Source organism: Cyrtonyx montezumae, unplaced genomic scaffold (genome assembly GCF_038088225.1).
Source record: "Cyrtonyx montezumae isolate F1298 unplaced genomic scaffold, pur_monq_1.0 scaffold_25, whole genome shotgun sequence".
Lineage (NCBI taxonomy): Eukaryota > Metazoa > Chordata > Aves > Galliformes > Odontophoridae > Cyrtonyx > Cyrtonyx montezumae.
The window spans coordinates 13,192,651-13,217,185 of NW_027071992.1; the positions used below are offsets into that span (position 1 = coordinate 13,192,651).

General features: G+C 40.9%; 1 protein-coding gene and 1 pseudogene across 1 annotated transcript in view; both read left to right on the forward strand.

The window, feature by feature from the left end:
- PRLR (prolactin receptor) overlaps window positions 1-24,535 on the forward strand; it is a 92,954-nt gene that overhangs the window by 13,328 nt on the left and 55,091 nt on the right. The window contains exon 2 of the mRNA XM_065739975.1: window positions 13,810-13,891. The gene's annotated coding sequence lies outside the window, so the exon portion shown is untranslated. The remainder of the gene's footprint in view (window positions 1-13,809; window positions 13,892-24,535) is intronic.
- On the forward strand, window positions 4,555-4,669 carry LOC136050941 (5S ribosomal RNA; annotated as a pseudogene).

The window sequence follows — 24,535 nt, forward strand, 5'->3', positions numbered from 1 at the left end:
TGACCATCTCCAGAGAAGGAGACTCCACCACCTCTCTGTGCAGCTGTGCCACTGCTCCATCACTGCACTGGGAAGAAGTTCCCATACACATTTGTGTGGAACTTCCTATGCTTCAGTTTGTGGACATTTCCTCTTGTCCAGTCACCACACACTGCTGAGAAGTGCCTAATCCTTTTGCCTCCTGCTCCTTAGATATTTTTTGTAACTTCCTTACATTTACTACTCAGTTACTACTCCTACCCAGTCTAGATTGTCGTTTGTCCTATTTATAAGGAGACTTTGATTCAGGCTATCAGTGATATGAGATACCCAGAATAATATTGCCAGTGATATGAGATACCCAGAATAATATTGCATATCATCAAAATGGCATACTTTTGGCTTTAATTCTGAAGCCAAGTTAAACTATCTAATGCCTGAAAATGCACTTGTTGCTAAAAGTACCACAGTCTTTTGGTAAATATTCTTTTCCAGGCTGTAGTGCACTGGAGTAAAGTGAGATGGTGGAGTCCATCCATGAAATGGTCTGCCTGAATACTTGTGCTTCCTTTCAAGAACAGGTGAGATATTCCTCGTTTTGTGGCAACATTTGGGTATAAGGGTTTTAAGATACTAAATCTGCCTTGACGCCACTGAACTCAGAATGAGGCTGAAGTTAAGAATGACTGCTTAAGTATCATATTTGAAGGGCTTTTAGAATTTGTTTTTCTGCCAGAGTACTGAGAAAAAATTATTCAGATTACATGATTAATAATGCTATCTTACATTTAACTCACGGCTCTTAACTGTTTACTATATTCATCAATTACCAAACAGTCAGTAGTGTAGCAGATATCTCTGACAGTGCTGTTCAGCCCCTTGATAAAAGAGAAATAATAGAAACATAGGAACACTAGGTTGGAAACGAACTACAGGATCATCTAGCCCAACCATCCTCCTATCACCATCCCTACCCACTAAGTTACTAGATCATATCCCTTAGCACCTCATCTAGATGCTTCTTGAACAGTGCTAGGAATGATGACTCCACCACTTCCCTAGGCAGGCCATTCCAGTGTCTGACCACTCTTTCAGAGAAAATGTTTTTCCTCAAATCCAATCTAAATCTTCCCTGGCACAACTTGTGGCCATTGCCTCTCGTCCTGTCATTAGTTATCTGGGAGAAGAGGCCGACCCCTCCCTCACCACAGCCTCCCTTGAGGAAGTTGTAAACTGTGATGAGGTCTCCCCTGAGGCGCCTCCAGACTAAACAATCCCAGCTCCCTCAGCCTCTCCTCATAAGACTTGTGCTCCAGACCCTTTACCACTTTTATTGCCCTTCTCTGAACATGTTCCAGAACTTCAATGTCTTTCTTGTAGTGAGGGGCCCAAAACTGAACACAGTACTTGAGGTGTAACCACACCAGAGCTGAGTACAGGGGGATGATCACCTCGGTGCTCCTGTTGGCCGCACTATTTCTAATGCAGGCCAGGATGCCATTGGCCTTATTGGACACCTGGGCACACTGTCAGTTCATGTTCAGCCAAGCATCAGCAAACACCCTCAGGTCCTTTTCCTCTATACAGTCTTCAAGCCATTCTGCCCCTAACATGTAGCACTGCATGAGGTTATTGTGGTCAAAGTGCAGGACCTGGCATTTGGCCTTATTGAACCTCATCCCATTGAGCTCAGCCCAGCTGTTCAGCCTATCCAGATCCCTCTGAAGGGCCTCCCTACCCTCAGGCACATCAACACATCCTCCCAACTTGGTGTCATCTGCAAACTCATTGAGGGTACATTAAATCTCCTTGTCTAGGTTATCAGTAAAGATATTAAACAGTAAGGGCCCCAGTACTGACACCTGGGGGGCACCACTCGCAACAGGACTCCAGCTGGACTTAAATCCATTAACCACTACCCACTGGGCACAGCCCTCTAGCCAGTTTCTTACCCAAAGGAGGGTATACCTGTCCAGGCCACGAGCTGCTAGTTTCCCCAGGAGAATTTTGTGGGAGACCATGTCAAAGGCCTTGCTGAAGTTGGGTAGACTGCATCAACAGCCTTTCCTTCATCTACAAGTTTGGTCAGCCAGTCATAGAAGGAGATGAGGCTGGATAAGCACGACCTGCCCTTAGTGAACCTGTGCTGGCTGGGCCTGATCCCCTGGTTGCCATGCACATGCCTGTGATTTCCTTCAAGATCATCTGCACCATAACTTTCCCTGATACTGAGGTCAGGCTGGCAGGTCTGTAGTTCCCCAGATCCTCCTTACAGCCTTTCTTGTAGATGGGAGTCACAACAGCAAGTCTCCAATCTTCTGGGACCTCTCCAGATAACCAGGAATGCTGATAGATGGTAGAAAGTGGCTTGGCAATCTGGGTTAAAAGACAATTTGACTAATAAGAAAGTGTTTATATTAATACTGTGATTGTTTATGTGCAACTCTCTGTTGCTTAATTACAGCTGTAATGTAGAACTGTAGTCTACTCTGTGCTAAGAATTACTTTATCCTGAAGGATAACCTGTAAAGCAAATGCTTTACAAACTAAAACAGATTGGAAAAATCAATTCAGGCTGCAGATGGAAATGAGCAGCACACAGTGATGTTACACATCAGTTTTCAGAAGAAAATACTTATAAGAATCTTTCATGAATCAAAATTTAAAAAACAGTATAAATTGGTGAATAATACATTTTCTTGAATATGAATTTGGGCCTAATATTGGGGATTATGAAAGAAAGAAGTTATCAAACATGAAGATGTCTATTTTAAAGAAGGCCAAACTTCAAAATACTTGACCTCTGTGTAGTGTTACATTATGTGCAAAAATGTTAAATTAAATGCTGAAACTAATTTGCTCAGAAGTAGATTGATTATCTGTGAATGGTACTGATACTTACATGTAGGTAAACCCTTAATTTTCTGTTTCAAGTGCAAGAAATGTGATTATGTTTTCACAACAATAGTATAAATCAGGGTAAACTTGTTGGAGTAAAGAGGTCCTTTATGGTTTCAAGCAGGATAAGTTTTAAATTGAGCATTTATAAAGACACACCTGATGAAGTGAATTGCTTGATTCCATAAAGAATATGAGAAGAGCATGGGGTTTGAATATTGTGTTTTAATGTCTGTTTTTTCAAACAATTTTTGAACTCAGCTGCAGATGATTTACATAAGGAATGGTGTGGTAATTTCTTTAAATGATTTCATAATCCCTTGAAAATTAGTTACATTTTAAACCATTCTATTTCTAAGTCAGACTTGAATATATCCATTTCTCTTTGTCTCTCCTGCAGTATTATCTATTCCTTCAGTATAACAGTCCCCCTTTCCAACTTCCTGAGGAAGATTCTTCATAGAATCATAGAATGGCTTGGGTTGCAAGGGACCCCAAGGATCATCACATTCCAACCCCTCTACCACAGACAAGGCTGCCAGCCACTAGATCAAGTACTAGGGCAGATTGCCCAGGGCTCCATCTAGCCTAGCCTTAAACACCTTCAGGTAGGAGGCATCTGCAACCTCTCTGCTCAACCTGTTGCAGCACCTCATAACTCTTTCATTAAAAAAAACTTCCCCCGACATGTAATATAAATCTCCCATCCTTTAGTTCAAAACCATTTTCCCTTGTCCTGTCACTATCTACACATTTTAAAAGTTGATTTCCCCATTTATAAACTCCCTTAGTGTAGGAACACCGCAGTGTCTTCTCTTTTCCAGGCTGAACAAGTTGAGTTCCTTCATCTTATCTTCATAGAAGAGGTGCTTCAGTCCTTGGATCATCCTCATGGCCCTCCTGCGTACCCTCTCCATCTTTCCTGTATTAGGGTCACCAGACTTGGACGTAGTACTCCATCTGGTGTCTCATGAGGGCAGAATGGAGGGAGGCAGTCATCTCCCTTATCCTGCTGGGCATTCCTTTTCTGGTGGACCTCAAGATAGCATTGGCCTTCTAGGCTGCAAAACAGAGCATATAAATTCATGGCAGATATGAGAAAGTTTGCTGTGGAATGTTGGTAAGGTTTATTTTGTGAGTATTCAGTGAGAATATTAAAAAAAAAAGTTTTGTGTTTGGAAGGAAGATGTTTCTCATTATCATTCTTAACCAGTAAGTCTTGTTAAAATAGTTGACAGGCTAGAGCATTCATTCTCATGGGATTTTAGGTAATCATCTCCAGTTATATGCCAAATTCTGTGAACTTGAATACAGTCTTTAAATGTAATATTCAATGAGCTAGTTGACTATCTTAACCTCTAGGAAAGAAGTAGTAGGCTCTATGCTTTTTTTTTTTTTTTTTTTTTTGCTTTTTTTTCCCCTGTTTGAAAGCTGCCTGAATAGCTACATTAGATTTGTTTCACCTCATATATCCAAGTAGCTACCTAGGATTCATGTTTAATATTTATGAAAAATAAGATAGTTTAACTTCATCTGTCAGTAGTCCACTTCTCTGTAAGTAGTACAATTGTCAGTGGATTACTGGATTTCTGCAGGCAGTTCAGCATCACAAATGAGTGTTTTTGCTGCTGGATTATGTTTTGCCTTTGCTCTCCCTAAATGTTTAAAAATGTTATGGTCTACAGCCACACCACTCTGGCAATGCCCAATCTCATCTGATCTCAGAAGCTAAGCAGGGTTGGGCCTGCTACTTGGATGGGAGACCTCCTGGGAATACTGGGTGCTGTAGGCTTTCTTTAACTCCCAATACACTACATTATGTTATGATGTGGAATATCAATAATATAACAAAAATCATAAAACCATAACAAAAAAACTATATAAAGGAGAACTATTTTAGACAGGTTGAGTTTTGATACAGAAGTTGAGACTTCACCATAACTCAGGTGTAATAGCATTGGCTGGGGTTTCAGACTTACTTCATATGGTTTTAAGGGTCAGTCCTAATCATGCATACTCTTGATGGCAGCTGTGAGAAGGTCCTTTACATGGTATTAGCTGTGTCTGACTTCATTTTTACATTTGACAGGCAGTGTGGTGGTGTAAGAATGACTCTTGACTGAGTAAAATGCTGGAGAAAAAGCCTTTCTGAAGGGCTAACTTTTCATGGCTATATCAAACCTGAATCTGTCAAAGAGCAATGAAAGCTCCACTTGAAGCTGCAATACTGAAAGAATCTTAATTTCTCTACATCGTCTAAGATCTGTTAATTCTGTGTTGGAATTGAGATTTGAGCTCCATTTCCAGTATCTCAAAATTAATCCCTGAATCATCCAGTATAAGAGTCTTGAATCCTGTTGATCCTTTGCAGTGCACAAAATTCAGTGTACAATGAAATACACTCTGATAGCTGGCACTTCTAAATGGATCCTGGAAAAAAAAAACCAGGTGATGAATACATGATTGCTGTTTCTTGGCTCCAGTACAAGTTAATCAGCAAGTTCAGACTAGAACTTAGGAATGCTTCATAAGCAGGAAAGAGGTAACTTTTCTTCTCCCTTTTCCTGTTCCTACAGTACAGTGCCAGCTGAGCAGTAGCAGCCTGAAGTGATTTACAGTCTAATGAAAGAAAGAAGAAACAGTGGAGGAAAGAGTTATTCTGCAATTAATCACCCATCTCAATTGGAAATATTGATTGTCCTCTTTAGACAAAAACAGCAGTTTCTTCTAGATGCAAGAGATGAACGTGGGTTGTTTAAAAGTCATTGCCCTGTGCTGGAGATGGAAGATACCATATGACCAGAAATATAATAACTTTAGGATACATTATTTGAGTGGACCCTTAAAGGGAGTTGTTTTAAGACCTGGTATCGAGTAAGGAAGAATACTGAATTATTTCACACTTTTAATGGATGTTAGCTAACATTTCCATGACACTGAATAGCAAGTTCCAGTCTTTACCTTTTATTCACTTTTAAAAAGTGAATCACTGAGATGACTTGGGCATTAACAAAAATTTGGGTTATTTTTTAGTACAGAACTTTTCCATGATGGCCTCACAAATCCACAAGCAGCTGTTTAAATGCAACTGAATGTGGAGTAAATTGCAGTATGGAAAGGGCAGCAAGTTCAACTAGGAAAGCATTTAAGATACCTGAATCAGTATACATCCATGTATTGTAGAATAAGGGAGAACCAGCATAGCTTCACCAAAGGCAAATTCTGCTTGACCAGTGTTGGTGGCCTTCTGTGATGCTGTCAGTGCAACAATGGCTATTGCTGGACATGAGCCAGCAGTGTTCCCTCACAGCCCAGAAAGCCAAAAGTATCCCGGGCTGCATCAAAAGAAGCATGGTCAGCAGGGCAAGGGAGGTGCTCTGCTCTCTGCTGGTAAGGCCTCACCTGGAGTACTGCATCCAAATGTGGAGTCCTTAGTACAGGAAAGACATAGATTTGCTGGAGCACTTCCAGAGGAGGGCAACAAAAATGATCCAGGGAATGGAATACCTCTCCTACAAGGACAGACTGAGAGAGCTGCGGCTGTGCAGCCTTGAGAAGAGTAGGCTGTAAGGTGACCTGATTGTGGCCTTTCAGTATCTAAGGAGAGCTACAGGAAAGAAGGGAACAGACTTTAGCAGGGTCTGTGGTGTTAGAACAAGGGGAAATGGTTTCAAGCTCAAAAAGAAAAAAATCAAAAGATTTAGGTTAGATATGAGGAAAGGATCTTTTACAGTGAGGATAGTGAGACACAGGCCTGCTTATGTGGTTGATGCCCCGTCCCTGGAGACTTTCAAGGAGAGGCTGGATAAGGCCCTGGCCAACTTGATCTAGCTGTGGTATTCCTGTTCATTGCATAGGAGTTGCAGTAGGTAGGTTTCAGAGCTCCTTTCCAATTCTTGTGCTTTACACAAATTTGAAATCACAGTTTTTATACACATCCAAATTCAGGTAGATACAGGCTATAGTGTAAGGTCTAGACTCTTTAATTAGGAAAAAGAACTTTCTCCACAGGTGGAAAACTCTAGGACAGTTGCATTTCACACTGAAGCCAAGACTCGCCTATGTAGGGCAGCTAAATTCCTATGAGTGCGGAGCTGCTGGACACCACTGCCTTTAGTGTGGCAGTTGCTTTGACACAAGGGCAGGGCCAGGAGCAGCAGTGTCACGCCCTGCAGTTACAAAAGCAGATCCTAGGGAGCACTGCAAATGGAGGGGGCAACCAGCATGGTGCAGTAGTTCGTGCAAGCAGAGCAAGCAAGGAGGGCAGAGTATCCATCCCCAGCTGGGGCATTGGCTCACCTGTTGGCTGCTTCCGAGACACCAAATCTAACCATGGCTTCCACTACGCAGAAAGCTGTTGCCAAAAAGAATGCTGCTAACAAGACCTCATTCCTGTCCGTGGCTGTTGAGGTCTCTAGCTACAAGGAGTGCCTGAGCCTGTTGCTTCCCCTGCAGGATGGTAGAGACACCACCTGCATGAGGTGTGAGCAGTTGATTTTCCACTCAGCATAGTGGCAGAGCTTAAGGACCTTCTGGTGGAGAGATCAAGGATCATCAGGAAGTGTGAACAACTCCCTACCATACCTGCCAGAAAGGCACTGTGATGGTACACCCCAGATAGTGATGAATCCCTTGCCCTGTCACCGTCAGGCAGAAGAAGGGAATATAAGAGATGAGAAGAAATGGAAGCTGGTCCCTGCTCAATGTCACAAGAAAAGCCCCTCCCTACCTATCCCCCAGGTGCACCTACGTAATAGGTTTGAATCTCTGGAACTCAAGAGACAGGTAAGTGAGGTTGTGGTACAAGGTCTGGGGCAAGGAGGGCAACTCCATGCCTCAAGGCTGCCTCCACTAAAAATGAAAGAAGAGCAATTATCATGGGTGGCTCCATTCTGTGAGCAACAAAGGGCACCATGTGTTGACCTGACCCATAGGGTAGTGTGCTGCTTCCCTCAAACCCAGGTCAGAGACATTACTGGGAGACTCCCTAGTCTGGTTTGCTCCTCTGATTATTACCCTTTACTATTAGTTCAGGCTGGAAGCTATAAAATTGCTGAGAGGAGCCTGAGGGCTATCAAAAGGGACTTCAGGGAACTGAGATGGTTAGAGGATAGAGTGGGAATACAGATGGTATTTTTGTTTATCTCTTCAGTGGCAGGGAGGAATACTGAGAGGACCATGAAAACCCATCTAATAGATGGCTGAAAGGCTGGTGCCAGTGCAGCAATTTGGGCTTTTTTGACCATGGGGTAGTTTACTTGGTGCCTGGCCTGATGGCTGCTGATGGGATGCCTCAGCATCAAATGAGCAAGGTTGGAAGGAAAAGAATTCAGGCCCAGGAGCCATCTAGGCTCACTGACAGGGCTTACTAAGTTTGAACAGGGAAGATGGTGATATCCTGCCCACAACAAGCTGAGGGATAGCATAACTAAGGTAGAAGGACAAGGTGCTAGCAGGACCCTCAACCTGCTGCACCTTAAGAACATACTAGGCAGCAAACTGGTGGAGCTCATCACTAGGTCTTTAAACTATACTTGATGGTGGAGGGGGATGTACTGATGAGGAACAGAAGAGTCAGGGAGCACTGCCACTTCAGGAAGTAGCAGGGGAAAAAATTAGACATTTCCTAGAGGTTTCTGGAAGGGCTTCTCCAAAAAGATGATGTAGCCGAAAGCCCAGCTGAAGTGTACAAATTCAGCATGGGAAATAATCAGGAAGAATTGGAAACCATGGTGTTGTGGAAGACCGCAGGGAAAGATGGTAGGATGACTGACCTAACTAGAATTCTATTGCTGAGGGCCATGAACTTTTTAGAAGGTAAGAGAGGTGGTGAAGCTGCCCTTTATGTTAAGAATTGGACAAACTGAGAAGAGCTTCCCCTAAGAAAGAGTCATAAACAATTTGAAAGCTTGTAGGTTAAAATTACAGAACACCCTCCCCCCCCCCTCCGCCCAGTAAGTGAAGAGAGCTGGCCTCCTCAGACATGGAGAAGGATGAGGTACTTAATGAGTTCTTTGCCTTGGTCTTCACAGCCAGTGAAAAGTCAGGTTTCTCATGCATGTCATGTCCCTGAACTTTTCAGCAGAGGTTGGGGTGCAGAATGCTTCCCAGTGTAAGAGTGGAGCAAGTTCAAGTCCACCTCGTGAGGCTGAATGTGTACAAGTCTGTGGAGCCCAAAGAAATGCATCCCAGGATTCTGAAGGAGCTGGCTGATGTGGTTGCTAAGCCACTCTGGATCATATTTGAAAAATCATGGCTGTCAGGAGAAGTCCCCAGTAACTGGAAAAAGGGAAACATCACTCCTGTATTCAAGAAAAGGAGAAAGTAAGACCCAGGGATCTACAAGCTGGTGAGCTTTACATCTGTGCCTGGGAAGATAATGGAGCAGATCCTCCTGGAAGGCATCTTGCATATGTAAGATGAAAAGGTGATACGAGAGAGCCAGCACAGTATTACCCTGCAGATCTGCATCAGGGAGATCGTGCCTGACCAATCTGATGGACTTCTATGATGGAGTGACAGAATCAGTGGACACAGAAAGGACAACTGATATCATCTGACTGAACTTGTGCAAGACCTTTCATGTAGTCCTGCACCATATCCTTATCTCTAAATTGGAGAGATATGGATTTGAATGCTGGACTATTAGGTGGATAAAGAATTGGTTGGAAGGTCACAACTAGAGGATTGTTGTCAACAGTTTTATGTCCAGGTGGAGGTCAGTCACAAGTGGTGACTCCTAAGAGTCTGTCTCGGGTCCACTGCTCTTCAACATCTTTATCAGTGACACATAGTGGGACTGAGTGTACCTTCACCAGGTTTGTTGATGAAACCAGCCTGAGTGGTAAGGTTAACACGATAGAAGTGAGGGATGCCACACAAAGGAACCTGTACACACTTTGCAAGGGGGCATAAGAGAATCTAATGAAGCTTAACAAGGCCAAGTGCAAGTGTTGCCTTGTAGGGTCAAGGCAGTCCCAGAGATGAGTACAGACTAGGAGAATAACTCACTGAGAGCAGCCCAGTGCAGAAGGACTTAAGGGTTTTGGTGGATGAAAATCTGTATAAGCCAGCACTGTGTACTTGCAGCCTGGAAGGCAAACTGTATGCTGGGCTTCATCAAAAGAGAGGTGGCCAGCAGAGCAAGGGAGGTGATTGTCTCCCTATGCTTTGCCTTCATGAGGCCCAGCTGAAGTACTGTGTTCAAGCCTGGGGCCCCCAGTGCAGGAAGGAAGTGAAACTGTTGGAGCAGGTCCAGAGAAGGGCCATAGAGGTGATCAGGGGGAAGAAAGGTTGAGGGAATTTGTGGTTGTTTAACTTGGATACTCTGGGAAGACCTCAGTGTAACCTTGCAGTAATTGAAGGAAATTTACAAGCAGGAAGGAGACTGTTTTTTACATGATCTGATAGTGACTGAACAGTGGGAATAGCTTTAAACTGAAGGACAGTAAATTTAGGTTAGATGTTAGAAGAAATTTTATGCTTAGAGGGTGGTGAGGCTTTGGAACAGATTGTCCAAAGAGGCTGTGAATGTCCCATGTCTGGAGGCATTCAAAACCAGTTTGGATGCAGTCCTGGGCAGCCTGATTCATTGGCTGGCAATACTGCCCATGGCAGGGGGACTGAAGCTAAATGATCTTGAAGGTCCTATATAAGCTATTATGTGATTCTATATGATTCTATGAGATAATTCTCATGGACCTCCTGGGTTTGAAAGCTCTTTAGTTTCATGACTGGCTCTTTTTCATGTTCAATTTGGATGGAGCTTTCAACAACCTGGTCTAGTGAAAGGAATCCTTGCCCATGTCTATGTTAGGGAGATTGAAACTAGGTGGTCCCCTTCTAACCTAAACCATTTTGTTATTCTTTGAAATTCTCCCTTAGTAATTCAGTGCAAGTTGTAAAGTGTCATCACAGCTATACTTGAATTTATAGGTTGAATGGCTTCATGCGAACAGGCATGAGAGAGGCTTGTTGCAAGTAAGAAATGAAGATGAGAACCTGAAAAATGCCTTTATTGTATTTCCACTCTTTTGTTATTGTGTTGTTGTTGGTTTTTTTTGTTCCCAAAATAATTGGTGTAAATGGACTCCTGACTAGGTTCAGAGACTCGGTGTCTCTGTAGAGCCAGCCTTGGTGGTTACGAAAAACAACTAGAAGTGTTTTAGTTGTTCTCATGTGGCAGTCAGTAAAGTACAACTTTTTCATTAGCTTTTACGTTATCACATTTGTCATTTCTAGCTACATCCTCATACTTGAACCAAAACTGTTAGGGTGGACTTTTGGAAATCATTGAATTTAACGTCAAAGTATATTATATAAACTGACTTAATTGCTCAGCATCACCAAAAAAGTCCAGAATAAAACTACCCATGTACAGAAGTATTTTTTTGAACATTGACAGCTCTCATTTACAAATACGCTGACATTGAGGTTGACTTAACCATTTGTAAATAAGTGCCAGGCTAAAAACAGAGTGCTTGGGTTTTATATGGTTCCAGTGGGTGAAGAATTGCTTCCAGTCTCCTTGGTCCTAATTTCCCCACTGGGAATCTCCCATGCTCAGTTTGGTATTTGCTCTGAATCTTGGGTCTGAACGTCCTTGTCTACATAACAGGTTGTTCATCAGGCAGTGCACAATGTCTAGCTAACAAGTAGCTCAAGTGTTAGTTACCTTTTGGCCACTGTCCTAGCCCAAAACCTGCATAAGCATTTCCCATCGCTTGGGACAGGAATGCAATGCAGAACAGTTTAAGTGTGTCCGGCATCCTCTTGCATGGCAAGCACAGTGCACAGTGCATGCCTCTCTTAATGTTTCATTTCATGTTGCATTTGTCCCCAGCTGTGCTTTAGAGATTTGGCTCAGGAAGTCTGTGATACTGTTTTTCAGAGAACCTCTAATATAAACATTCTGGTGTACCTTACTGAGCAGATGTATTACTATATAAAACATGAGCTGAAGTCAAATGTAAAAATTATATTACTGAAGCTGCCTTCCACTTTGGCTGAAAGTAGTCCACTGAAGTTAAAAATACATAGGGAAGACTGTGTTAGTCTTACAGCCAAGCAGACTCCATTTTTTATTAGTTAGATAGAGAATTCCCTGGATAAGGCACAAGATACAGTAAACCATGACATGGCACCATTCAGTGAAGATTACAGATGCATGAAAGTACAGTTTATTCAGAAGTCTAGTTTGGGCTAAACATACAGCTTTCCTGGAGACATACCAAGATAATGCTGAGTTATATGTATGCTTTCTGCTAGAAAACTATTGTCTAATGTAATCTTCAGATGATCTCAACCTTAAAAATAAGCAGGCCCTGTTACAGACGACCAGAAGTCAATAAGGTTAAATATGATTTACCATCCTATCAGAATGATGTATTTTTAGATTTCTTAATGGGCAAATCTGAAGATTGATTTTATTGTTTTTGGTCTTTAGAAAAACAAAATGAGATAGCATTCTGTCCTAAAGATTACTATTTGTTCTTTCAATTTTTCACCAAATATTTGCATAACAAAAAACCTGTTTTCTTCTGTTTGTAGATGTAATTCAGATGTTTTGTTTAGACAAAGAGCTTTTCAAAAGCTTTAATGTTTAAAAGGGCCCAGTACTAGTAAAGCATCATCATTTGCATGTTCTTTGGTTTCTGTGTGGCTGTATTTTTGTTTGTTTGTTTGTTTAAGATGCAGTTATTTATGTCTGAGAACTATATCCTCTGATCCTGTCAGCTAAAACAGAAATTGGGCATGATTTAACACAAAGAATGCATTAAGTTTAGTAGTTCTGTTGAGTTCAGTGTAACAGTACAGACAAGCAAGATTGTGGCTTTTGGGAGGATCAGGCTTTGCTGAATCAGAAGAACAGAAGAGCTGAAATTTACATGACATCAGCTGGTTCTGAATTTGATTCTGTTAACTGTAGTTTATGCAAAATGAGAAGGAATCCTGAAACTTTTCTTGAGCTATAAATCCTAAAGCAAGATTTCTTTGTATGGATTCCTGAAGGTCTGAGTTACATTAATGATGTGTACAGGAGAAGATTATTTTTCAGAAACACTTCAGAGGTTGTTTAAAACAATAAGTGCTTCAATAATGTATTCAGATACACACTTAACATCCAAAGGTATTTCTTTAGAGGTGTTTCTAGAAGTGTACTGCTGGATTATATTCATTCTCTATCATGAAAGAAATAATGAAATCATTCCCAAGTAAAGTGGTCAATGGTTGTCATGGAGTTAAATAAGGAAGAGAAGAAGGTAGTTGTATTCAGCAATTTGATTTACATGGTAGCTTAGAGCCATTCGTGCTGTGTGTTAAACAGTTAAGTACAAAAAAATTGATAGCAAATAGAATGAAAGGTCATTCTTACAGAGCAGAGAATGCATCACTGATTCTGAAAAACTACTGAGGCTTCAGAGAAGATGAGCAACACAGATACTTTAACTTTGTAGGCTAAGGTGATATCTAGAGAAGGTTGCCTCTGTAAGAGGGTAGTTTTGCTCAGTCTCTGTAATTACACCATTTCAAAATAAAAATGTATTTGGTAGGCTGCTTCATTTTATAAATGCAAAAGAAATCAGAGGGTCTACTTCGTTTGTGAGAGAGTTGAAATCAGTGCCTTAGAGTGGAGGGAATTAAGGGCTTAGCCTATTCAAAAGAGCAGACAATTTGATTTTAAAGGAACTATGTGAAGAGAAAAAAAGATATTAAAAGCTTTTTAATGGAAAGTTGTAGGAACTGATCACTAGAAGCTAAACCAAAAAACCTTAAAAAGTAACAATCTGCTTACCTTTTCGAGCATGACTCTCCTTCCAGATAAGTCATCAAGGATAATCTTTAAGTATGAATATTGTGATATGTATCCACAGGGAAAAGTAATGCATGAGCTAACAATTCATGCAACATATTCTTTGTGTCAGTTGACAGAGGGGAAGCCACAACGCTTAACTCCTGATCTGGGGTCTAAGGATTTCTAAGCTCAGTGAGGGGTGCCTGAGAACAGAGTCTGGTAAGATCACACTATTATTTCTGTCTTATTCTGGATGATACATATTATTGCAAATAGCTTGGTAAAATGAATTAAATGTATTAGCCTTAAATGTACAAAAAGTACTGGATGTTCCTAGTTTATTCTTTTGTCCTTAATCTCTTTGTCTGTGAAGAACTTGGATATTATTTAAGTAATAAAAAGTAGGGTATGTGGAACACTGGGATGGAATTTGGCTGCAAGCACTCATTAGAAATTTAGAAACCTAAACTGCGAGCAAGTTACCATTGCCATAAAATTTCCATTAGCCTAGGATTATAGAATATATTTGTATCATAAATTAATTTCAGTTTTAAATACATCGCTCCATGAAAAGTGATGTATTTAAATAAACAGTGTTTTAAATTAAGTAATGTACAATTGACCAACAGCTTAATCACTGGAATAAACAGCATGCATGTTAGGAAATATCTACCAGATTTTGTGTTTAATGAAACAAACACAGAATTGAAAGGAAGGAGTTCACAAGAATAAGCTGAAAAACATTTCAGACTTCGTTAAGAAGCAGATTTAGGATTGAATCCCTTTAGAGTATTTGCAAGTCCATTTTAATTAATATAATGAAACACTCCTGTGGCTGTGGAATAAATCTGCTATATTACTATTACTATTATTACTACTTACAGGAAGAGGTAGTTCTACATCTATGTATGTGTAGGACTTCTTTTCAAGTATTTTCAGTCAGTTTATGGAATTAATCTGTACAAGCAAACCCTCAAAAGGTATTTGAAAATAATCATATCTTCAGAAACTAGTGTCACTAGAAAGAAAAAACAACAACAACAACAACAAAAACCCTCCAGTTATCTGTTGAAAATAATTAGTTCTCAGAAGGGCTCTTTGTATTTGTTTGGCATTTTCATTTTGATGTGAATGTGGATAACCGTGTGCTTTTTTGTGACAATTTTATTGCTTGAAAAGATGGAAAAAAGCTCCAGTTTTTAACTAGAAACTGTGTATGTGAAAAAGGAGGATATCTAAGTAGGAAAGAAAAACCTTTGCTTTTAAAATTGAAGAGCATTTTGAAAGTAGCTGAAAGGATGAACTGACTAACAACTGTGCTAAAACCAATTTTTGTAAAAAAAATGCCAGAAAACAATTTTAAATAACAATTTCATAGCCGCAAAAAACAGGGTATTGTGGACACAGTGACAGAAATCCAGCCTGTGCTAATACAAAACATACTGCATATGGATCTGAGAATAGTGCCCCAAAATACTAACATGCAGCAACAAAAAGAGACAGATTTCAGCATTATTCTTAATTTCATAAACTTGTGCAGATTTAAAGTAGAATTTGAACTTTTCTCCAGCATTGATTTGTACCATTATAAATCACACAGAATTTTTGTTTTTTCAGGGTTTCACACAAGATTTCTTTTTACAAGTGCTTTTTACAGTTCTCAGTTCTTCCACTTAAGCTGCAGGATGATGAATCTCCATCACTAGTTTTGTAGAAATGGCATAAAAAAGCAGAGCATGTAATTATGAAGTCTACTAATAAATATTTTGAGATGGTGTAAGAATGTTGTGCATATAGAATCTATATTAAAGGGATGGGAGAAAGAAATGTAGGCAGCTGTAGACTGGTTAGAGTAATTTGAAAAATACGAGGAATTTTAGAACAAATTTTTAATGAAACAAGTACATACAGAAGTCAAGATAAAATAGAATGAAATGTTCAAGTAGTCTGCACTGATAAGATACCTGTCTACTCAGAAATTCAGTATATCTCATCTAACTTCAATAAAGCTTATCTTTTCTTGAGACATAGGAAACTATGGGATTGGAAAGTAGGATTTAGTAAAGAATTTATAAGGCTATACCTCAAGAGAAGTTGTGAAATCTTCTTATTGGAGATCTTCAAAAGCCACCAGGACATAGCACTGCTGTTCCTCCTTGAGCAAGGGCTGGACCAGATGGACTCAAGGTGCTGCCAACTTTGACAATTCTGTGATTCTCTAATGAAAGGGAAAAAAAAATGCATGGAAGTGGGCTTAGCTTTGGAATTGCTTAGGGTGAGTTTTGGGTCTGAATCAAGGTATGAATACATTAATGACATTTCTCAGTTATGCAAAATGCACTGTCAATATCAAAAGAAGAACTAGGTGACCTTGAGAGCTACAGTAGTGTAAACAGGATGAAATTCAGTACTACAAAATGCAGATCTTAGCGGAATGGAATGCAAGCACTGAGAGTGGACTAATAACAAAGCTTACTGTTTAAGTGAGAAGCTCATTAGTTGGAAAAACTGGCAAATTACTTTGGCAAACACAGTCCTAGGAGCTTTAGGTTGCCTTAGCTGAGTTATTTCTAACAGAATTACAGTAGTATTAATGATGTTATGCAAAGTCCTCATGGACACGTCAAAATAATTCATCCATTCATATTGAAGAAACATTAATTAAAATTAGAGCAGATACAGAGAAAGCTGCTATTCTTATTCTGGTAGCCTTTCTTACAAGAAAATACCTGAAAAAGGATTTGCTTAACCTAGCAAAATATCTGAGAAGAAATATATGGTTGCTGTTTGAGAAGGGATTGTATCTCTCTTTAACATATCATGCAAAGAATGAAGAATCCCAGGGGGAGGCTGGAACATTAAGGACAGAGAGGAAAAGAAGATGCAAAGGTCTTTGAACAGTGTGAGCAACAAGCACTGAAGGGCTGGATCGCCTCCCAGTATAAACAGTGAGCACTAAAGAAGTAGCTGCTTTCAAATGTATCTTCATTAGTTCATTAACAGAATTATGCAGTATGTTTATTTATAATAGTAAGTGGCTTGGCTGAATCAGGTGGTTTCTTCCAGACTTTGCTTCTAATTGCTGCCTTTGTGAGGGTAGATCTGCAGAGAGTTTGGGGAATTATTCTTGTTGATCACTGATATGTTACAGGTCTACCTTAACTGGAAAATGATTTTGTGAAGACTGAACCATTATGTGAGTATCAGCTCTTTGGAATTGAATGGTTCAGATATTATTTCAGTTGCCTGCGGCACATACTTTCTTTGCAGGCCTAGGCAGTGGTCAGAGCTGGTTCATGTATGCGTGAGTACATTTTTCTCACTTATCAGCTTTTGCAATAAAAGTGAAGAATATGAAGGCTTAATTATGCTTTTGTGAAGCTAAGGTTCTGCCTGTGGTGAGAAGGAAGTGCTTTATGCCACTTGAGGAGGCTTAGTTCCCCTCCAGCTCTGTGGATGAGAAACTTGGTCAGCACCTGTAGTCTGTCTGGTCTGGCTGATATTCCATCAATTTTCCTAACTGTCCTGATTATGTTTGAGTAAAAGGAGAGCCTTAGAAAAGTGTGAGGAAAGGAAAAATATGAAAAAGACATCTTTCAGGAGTCATTCTTATTCTTACTGGTGATGACAGCTGCTGAGTTTATAAAGCCTCATACTGTTTTATCTCTTGCTTAGATTGGTACAGATTTCTAAATAAGTGGGACAGCTCCTGTGAAATTGTTCTTTTCTTTCTATGCTCTATTGCTTTTCTCCCATACATGAAACACCTGTTAAAGTTTTGGTGAGCTTTGCTTAGTGAACTTGCATGTTTAACTGCCAAGCTACATAGAGAAATGGAAAGAGAAGTGTTATATGTGTTTCTATATCCCAGCTCTGCATGATGTAGATAAGCTTTTAAGGTTGTTCTCTTAGTTTGCTAACCCAGTTTTTATCAGGAATCCAGCAGTGTTCCTAGATTTGTCCAGAGTATTGGTATTCTGCAATATACATTTATGTAGAGTAGTAATTACATAACACTTCTTGTGTTTCTGTGCTTCCCACAAATCTCTTGGACTCTTAGTGCAGTAATTTTCCTCAGTATAGAAAACTATATAAGCATTAATCATCAAAACGTAGCAAGATTCTTTAGTGGGAAAGGGGGAAGGGAGAAGGAGGTAGCTTGCCTTAGCCCTGCAGAGTGTAGCTCAATGCTTTTTGTCATTGCCAAGTGCAGGAAGGGTTGGGTTGGATGAGATAAGTGCTGCCAAAGCTTACTGAACTATTTAGAAAGCCCAGTGAGACCATTTATGCAGGCTGTTCAAAGGTCTGAATTATTTTCTATGGGTTATTTGTCCTACTTTGCAAACTCTTACAGCTTTGGCATAGATCATTGTTAAATAAAATTGTGCTATTGTTCAACTGACTGCAGCGTCACAGAATTGGGTTTGACACTGTGATAGAGTTAAACTAATGAATACTTCCATAAAAGGGGAGTACACCCATTCCCCGCTCCTCTCTGTTATGCCTACCTGCTACTGAGCACTGCTTTGCATGTCTTAAATGCTCACAGGAACCTTTATGAAGCTGACTTAACTTGCTAAGACAACAAATTTTTTGTTAAGGTAGTTGCTTGCTTTTGGAGTTGACCTTGTGCATGGAACATGTGGGACCTCCCTGCTTCTGTTACAAGCTCTGTCATTCTGCCAAAATGCTTCAGCTACCAACCCAAATACATGATGTGCTGCCCAGCAAACACCAGGTAGAGACATAGGTGTGCCAAGTATGTATGTACATGATTAATTCATAATAGAATTGTAAGTGGAAAAGTAAGACAGCGATATAAAGAGCAGATAGCCATTAGCTTAGGAGAAATTACAGGAGCAGTTAATAGGAAGCAGCTGCATTAGAAAGGCATTGTCCTATATTCCTTTTTAACAGTAAATCAGCCATGGTATATCCACCTTGCTGTTGTTAGGGAGCAACGATAACCAGTGCTGTACTGCAAGGGGAACTGAGAACTGAATAGTGGTGACATGGCAGGCAGAGAGGTAGCAGCTGCTCTAGCTGTGGCTTGGCCTAAGTGACAGTAAGTAACAGGCTTGGCCTAAGTGACAGGCCTAAGTAAGCCTGTGAGACAAGTTGAGTGTGGTGTAGTATATATGGAGTCTTGAGCATGGTGGTGTCTGCCCTGATTTCCATAGGAATGCCTCTCAGAGCTATGCTAACCTTTGACTGTTTTTCTGCTCTCTTTTCTCTTTTCCCACCCCTGTGTGACAATCAAGGGTTCCATTTTTTCATTGTCTTTCATTGTTCAGCTCAATTCACTCCTATCAGCCGGGATGAAACAGGTGCTTTTCATTGCAAAGTACAAAGGGTTTGATTTTGCTTTTGTCAATTAGGATGGAAAATTCCCAAGTTGAAATATCTTTGATAATCTTTATAAACTCTTTCAGATAAAGCTAATCTCTGAGGGGATCTGCAACAGCATGATCAAGATAAGATTTATTCTGCATTACAATAGTAACAAATTCTGTTTCTAAAGAGTATTAACAATTCAAGCAACTGCAAATACGTACTGATTGCTACCACCCTCTAAATTCACAGTCGGATTTGACAGGAGCTCATCGGCAGCAGCCCTTGCAACTTCTGTGATTGTTTCTCTTTTCTGTACTTAAACTGAGGTGCCCAATTTCCTGTTTTATTGTATCAGGAAAAGAGGTTGATATATTGAAGACTGCTAAACAGCGATCTAAGAAGAGTGATTTAATTTTATGAATACTTCAATATGCCTTTATTCCATGCAGTGCAATTATGGCAGATTTGTTTTTAAGAATGCATTATGAGTGCATATTCATCAAGCTTTACAGGAACTGTGAGAAGAATAAACCTGAAGCCAATTACATGTATTCTGAAGTGAACATCTTCCAATCAAATATTTCAGGATTATGTCTTCTTAACAGTAATGCACTTCCAGGATTCTGGCCAGACTGACATAGCTGTATATTCAAGGCTGGGAATAAAATAAGAAAGTAAGAAAAAGGAAAAATAATAATAATAATAATAATAAAACAACTATTATTTTTGGATTAAGAAATGGGGAGGGTATACTTGTCAGGCAGTGTTCTCAGTGGAGCACAGGAAGATATTAGAAGGCCTCTGGAGGCCTTGCCTGGCTCTCAGAGTATGGTGGGGCTTAGAGAAAACAAATATGCAGATAGACTTTTTAGGAAAAGTTAATCCAAAATATAATACATTGTTGGAAGGGAGCTCTGTAGCCACTGCTCACCCAATCTATTACCTTTCCAAGATGCAAATGTGGGCACTGCCTAAGAGGAAAAGCACAAGCTATGGAAAGGCTTACATACCTTTCCCTTAAAATCAAAATTTTCTGTATGAAAGCCCATGCCCCATTTTTTCTCTTAACCCACAAAGCCTAATCTGCTGTGTACTAGTTTTAATGAATTTCCTTTGTTTTGATACCCAGCACAGAGCAGAGGAGCTGAGGGCCTGATGGCAGCTGCAGCTCCTCATGGAGCAGAGGGCAGTGCTGAGCTCTGCTCTGTGTGACAGACACAGGGCCCGAGGGCACGGCATGGAGCTGTGCCAGGGGAGGCCAGGGCGTTAGGGAAAGGCTCTGCCCCAGAGGGCAGTGGGCATGGAACAGGCTGCCCAGGGCAGTGGGCACAGCCCTGAGCTGCCGATGCTCACAAGGCATTTGGACAACACTCTAAGAGACACTGGGTTTGGATTTTGGATGGATCTGCATGGTGCCAGGAAATGGACTTGAAGATCCTGGACAGACTGGAGAGATGGCTGGAGATGAGATTCAATAAGAGCAAGTGTAAATTTGTGGATCTAGGGAAAAATAACTGCATGTATCAGCACAGGTTAGAAGCTGACGTGCTGGAAAGGAGCTCAGTGGAGAAGGCTCTGGGGACCCTGGTCGTAAAAGGTTGGTAATGAGCCAGCATTGTGCTCTTGTGGCCAAGAAGGCCAATAGTATTCTGGCTTGCATTAAAAAGGGTGCAGCCAGCATGTCAAAGTGGGTGGTCTTCCCCCTTAAACCTGGTGAGACCACTGGTGTATCCAGTTCTGGGCTCCTCAGTTCAGAAAAAATAGGCATCTCCTAGAAAGTGTCCAGCAGTCGGTGACAAAGATGATAAAGGACTTGGAGCATCTTCCACAGAAGGAAGGGCCAGGAAATCTGGGTCTGTTCAACTGAGAGAAGAGAAGAGAGAAGAGAAGAGAAGAGAGAGAGAAGAGAAGAGAAGAGAAGAGAAGAGAAGAGAAGAGAAGAGAAGAGAAGAAGAAGAGAAGAGAAAGAGAAGAGAAGAGAAGAGAAGAGAAGAGAAGAGAAGAGAAGAGAAGAGAAAGAGAGAGAAGAGAAGAGAAGAGAAGAGAAGAGAAGAGAAGAGAAGAGAAGAGAAGAGAAGAGAAGAGAAGAGAAGAGAAGAGAAGAGAAGAGAAGAGAAAAGAGATCAATGTTTATAGAAATATCAGAAGTGTGTGGAGGCAGCTGGATGAGGCCAGACTCTTTCAGTGGTGTGTTGTGACAGGGCAAGGTGCATCAGCCAAAAACAGGAACATAGGTAGTTCCACACAGATATGCAGAAGAATTTTCTTTAGAGTAGGGGTGACAGAGCACTGGGACAGGATGTCCAAAATAGGTTCTGAGATCTCCTTTGGAGATTTCTGGGGTGCCTACCTATGCAACTTGCAGTAGGGAACCTGCTTTAGCAGAGGGTTTGAACTCAGTGATCACTGGAGTTCCTTTCCAATCCTACAGTTCTGTGATTCAGCGATCCTTGTAGGTCCCTTCCAACTCAGGATATTCTAGAAATCTGTGATTCTGTTTTGTTTACTTGCTCTCACAATATTTTAGGGACTTGATATTGTTGATTAAATTCATGTCTTCCAAAATCTATTTGGTAATCTCTACCACACATCCTTAGGAAATGTTGTGTCTAGGTTTTGTAACTTCAGAAAGAAAATACAGGCACAAATTTCCCCAGAGAAGATCATAAGACCACACAACTCTAGTACTTGCTGCTTTCCAGTATCTGGAAAACAAATATGTTGGCTGTGAACTCCACAGCCCCAGCACCTTCTCTCGGCTGACTGACCTCCATATAGTAATGCCCAGATGTCAATGTTTAACGAAACAGCTGTTTCATCACTTGGAATCTTAGAGTTACCTGGACACTTTAGAGTCCTCTACCTCCGTCCAAACTGGATATGAGGGATGTCTGAGTAGAATAGCTGTCCCAGAAATCCTGCATTACTGCTAGTAATATCCACAGAGCACTGGCCTCATTTGTACTAGATTACTTCATAATTTTAACATTTAAGCCTGTATCAGTTGCCCCTAATTACTTAAATGTAAACATTTGATTTTTGTTTGGTCAGTTTGCTGTCAATAAACTGATACACATGAAACTGGAAAGGGACAAGAAGCTGGCAGACTGACTGCAAAGGTCAGCAAATTCACTTATTTTTGTGGTTGTGAGGACAGTATGCAATGCAAAACTGCTCGCTATCCATTTTTACTGAGAAAACAACTGAAGTGTGCAGTGATGGCAAGAGTGAGATCACGCTAGCATCTGCTGATAGATTACATCATTGTTTCAGGCAAAGAGCAGTTTAGTAATGGTGTGATCTATTTCAAAATGTGGAAGACTCTTCTGGGCCTTATTTCACTAATTCCTAATTAGGTATTCTGCCTTTTCAAAGCTGTTCCTGGACATCCTACATCTATTTTACTATTCCTAAGCTCTGTTAACCTAACGATTTCTTATTGCAGACATTCTCATGTGGATCTTAAAGTTCTTTTAAGGACAAGTGCAAGGTCCTGTGCCTTGATCAGGGCAATCCTCAGTATCAGTGTAGACTGTAGGATGAATTCATTGAGAACAGCACTGCAGAGAAGTATTTAGGAATGCTGGAGAATAGAAAGTGAACGTGAGCTGGATATGAGAACTTGCAGTGCAGAAAGCTAATTGTATTCTAGACTGCATAAGGGGTGTGGCTGGCAGATTGATGGAGGTGATTCTCCCACTCTTTTCTGCTCTTATGAGACCCCACCTGGAATACTGCATCAGTATATGGAGTCACCAGTCCTAGGAAGAAGACAGCTGTTGAAGCAGATCCAAAGGAAGGCTACAAAAATGATCAGAGGGCTGGAATACCTTCCCTATGAAGAAACACTGAAAGAGTGGGGTTATTTAGCGTGGAGAAGGCTCCATTGAGGCTATTGCAGCTTTTCAGTTATAGAAAGGTTTACATGATGGAGGAAGACTTTGTACCACAGCCTGTAGTGACAGGACAATGGGCAACCTTGTCAATCTTAAAATGAAAGAGGATAGTTTTAGATTGGATATAAGAAAGACTTTCTTTGCAGTGAGAGGGCTAAGATGGTGGAACAGAGACGTACAGCTGCCTCATTCCTGGACGTGTTCAATGCCAAGTTAGATAAGACTTTAAGCAACCTACTCTAGTGAGATATATCTCTGCGCATGGAATGGGAACTGGACAGGATGACCTTTAAAGATCCTATGCAACTCTTAACTATTCTATGATTCTATGAACAAGACCATTCACTAACTATTCAGAGCTTTGTATGTTGCTGACACCAGTACTGCTTTCCAGGGAGACTACATGATCTGCTGAGCCAGCGTTTTGTTGAGACGCATGTAACCGTAACTGTTCTCTGGGGAAGCTATGGTTCTGCTGACATCAGTGTGTCATTCTCTGGTATTCTACAAGTTTGTACACAAACAATTCATGTTCAGCTTTATAATATACTTTGAGAAACATTGGGATTTGGATATTTCAGAATTTCAGAGTCTCTTGATAAGTTGTGTTGTTAATATGTTCCCAGGCATACAGTCAAGACATGAATTTCTGTCCTAGATTGTTATTACTTACACTTACATCTGCTGCCATATGTTATGTTCTCCTACTCTGATGACGACTTCTCATAACGTATCTATTGAGTGAACTAACAGCTGGTTTAAGGCCTACTAGTATTACTGATGAATTGTAATACAAAGTTGCTCCAAATAGTAATTAATACTAATACAAATCATAATACAAAGTCTGATATAACTATCAGAAAGTAGCAGGAGAATACAGTGCACAGAAGGACAGTAAGAAGTAATGACCCTTCCTGCTTGTGCCTCCAGGACCGCTCCTAAGCTGTTGCCAAGCCTGAAACTTATTTTGGTCACAAAACCAATAGTCTTGACCTGGACAGGCTGGGGAAGAGAGGAACTGGATGAGATTTAACAAGAGCAAGTGTAGAGTCTTGTACCTAGGGAGAAATAACCACATGCACCAGTACGGGGGGATGACCTGCTGAAAGGGAGCTCTGAGGAGGGGGACCTGCGTGTCCTGGTGGATGACAGGTTGATCATGAGCCAGCAGTGTGCCCTGGTGGCCAAAAAGGCCAATGGGATCCTGGGTTGCATTAAAAAGAGTGTGGCCAGCAGATCAAGGGAGGTGATCCTCCCCTTATACTCTGCCCTAGTGAGGCCTCATCTGGAGTACTGTGTCCAGTTCTGGGCTACCCGGTTACAAAAAAGAATGGGATCTCCTGGAAAGAGTCCAGCAGAGGGCCACAAAGATGATAAAGTTTGTGGAACACCTCCCTTATGAGGAGAGGCTGAGAGACCTGGGCATCTGTTCAGCCTTGTGAAAAGAAGACAGAGGGGATCTGATCCACATCTATAAATATCTAAGATGTGAGAGGCAAAGGGACGAGGCTGGACTCTTCTCAGAAGACAAGGGGAAATGGCCACAAATTGAGGCATAGAAAGTTCTGCACAAATGTGCATGGGAACTCCTTCCCAGTGCAGTGACGGAGCAGTGGCACAGCTGCACAGAGAG